A 2,251-nucleotide genomic window follows, 5' to 3' on the forward strand; every position below is an offset into this window, starting at 1 on the left:
AGTGCACAGACATCTGAATGCAGCAGCATGCGTGAGCCTGAGCTTGTCCATGTTCGGGAGCACACATCTGTCCTCCAGCTGCAAGAGGATGTTTGTGTGAAAGCGTAGGCAGACATCCGTGCAGGTCGTGTGGGAACATGCAATGGCCCTGGGTTTGTTCGGGGTGATGGAAGCTTGTGTAAAGAGCCCACCTAAGCCAGTTTTGGGGACATACTTTCAGGTTGCAGTCTTTCATCCCTGCTACTCAGCCGAGGTGTCCATCAGATCCATTCAAGACCTCTTAGCAGTTACCATCATTGCTACAGCAGGACTTCCACATCACGGTGGAGCAGGAGAATATTTATCCCTGAGAAGTTCGTGCCCCGATTCATGCGTATGTTGTGCTTTGAGTTTTCAAATAGCAGTACAAGGTTTTCTTTGTCCTTTTTTTCTTTGTCCTTTCATCCTCTTTTTTCCACATAGACCATGAGAAACCAGACTGCATAGTTCAAGAGTTCAGAGAACTCACACTGAGAATGTTCTGCCCCACGCAGTTCCCCACACAGTGGCTAGTTCCAAGTGACCCTGAGCATCTGAAACTACATTCAGATATAGAAAATATTCAAATGTAGAAAATAATGACTTGTGAGTGTAATTTGAGCTCACAGAGCTGAGGAGCACTGAGTTATGGAAACACTATGAGTGGTGAGGCACCAAAAAGGCTGATGCAAATGGAGACGGGAGACAGGACGCGAAAGGCTCGTTGTTTCTCCATTAACCTCATGCCTGATGAACACCTCAGGAGGATGTTTTGTGAAAAGGCAGACTTTTTCATGTCAAAGTCTCCCCCCCCAAAAAAAATTTGAAGATTTGGCCCCATGGGGACTCGGTGACCAAATTCCTGTAGACATCAGGAAGGGACATTTTTCACACGCTGGTTTCTTCTTGAGGTTCAACACCAAGAAGCAGCAGGGGAACTTCCTAGCCTATGTGTAGAGCCAGGGAACTCAGCAGAGCGCCTGTAACTTGTTGGCTGAGAAACTGCCCCGTTCACTTGACCCGGTCCCTTTGCAGCTTTCTGTTCTCTTCCTGGGCATAAACACTTTGCAGGTGGCAGCTTTAGTTGTAACCACAATGTTGTCAGAATGACCAGACAATCAAAATCCTGGTCAGGATGTACACTGTCCACAACCGTGAAGTATTTTCCCAGCGCTCCCCTTCTCCATGCTTTGGGGTCATGTTTCCAACATGCGAGGTTGGTGCGTAGGCAGGTTTTGAAAGGGTAGGAATTCCCCTGCAGTTTCCAAAGCACGTATTTGATGTTTGGGGCTAACCTGAGGGCACTGAGCTGCGCCTTCTGTGATATCCTCACTAATCTGAGGTAGGCATTGGGTTGGACAGGAATGAAAACCACCCTACCTCTAGGCAAGGCAGGCTTTGAGGGAATTCAGTGAAAAATACAATTGAATTCCCTCTAAAAGCAAGAAACAATCACAAAAGCAATTGTAAAGTGGGATGAAGGAAGCTTGCAGCTCAAAGATGCATTTGAACACAGGTGATGTTAACACTGTGCTCTGGTTATGTGTTCAAAGATGGTGTTTTCTCAGGAATTCTACCTGGGCTCAGCATCCACATGCAATACCTAAAAAGCCGAATTGTGGTTACTTTTCCCCCAGCGGAGGATTGCTGCCTGCCACCATCTTGCAGTACCCATCATCTCCTTCAGCTCTCCACGTTCAGCTACAACCTCAATTTCCAAAACCGCTGCTGCAAAGGTAAGCACTCACACAGCCCCCAGATTCCCAGCACTTCCACCCCACAGCTGGCTTTTATGTTTACTAGGGGAGAAGCCCAACTCGCGCTGTAGGGCAAACCGTAGGGCCTTTGCTTTGCTTCCATTTTGTGTGAGGGAAGGGGCCATTTTGTGGGCTCCTCAGGGGAGAAATAAACGGGAACACGAGGGCTCCAAATTCTGAGTGCGACGGCACGTGGCCGGTTAAAGGCACAGCGAGGCTCTCAGGGCTTCACAGGCACGCACGCCCTCAGCCTTAGCTAGGAGCTCAGCGAGGCGGAGCTGCGGGCCGGACTCGGGCGAGCTGAGCCCGCCGGGCCTGCAGAGGGCTCCCGCGGCCGCGCTGCTGGAGCAGGAGGCGGGCAGCGGCCTGCGGCACCGGGCTGGGGAACGGCCTCCATCCGGCCCGCGGTGCGCCCCGGGCGGGCAGGGCGGCGCGGACAGCGCGGTGCGTCCCGCGGCCTAGAGCGGCCTGCAGCC

This window comes from Tetrao urogallus (assembly GCF_951394365.1).
Source record: "Tetrao urogallus genome assembly, chromosome: 12".
NCBI classification, from domain to species: domain Eukaryota; kingdom Metazoa; phylum Chordata; class Aves; order Galliformes; family Phasianidae; genus Tetrao; species Tetrao urogallus.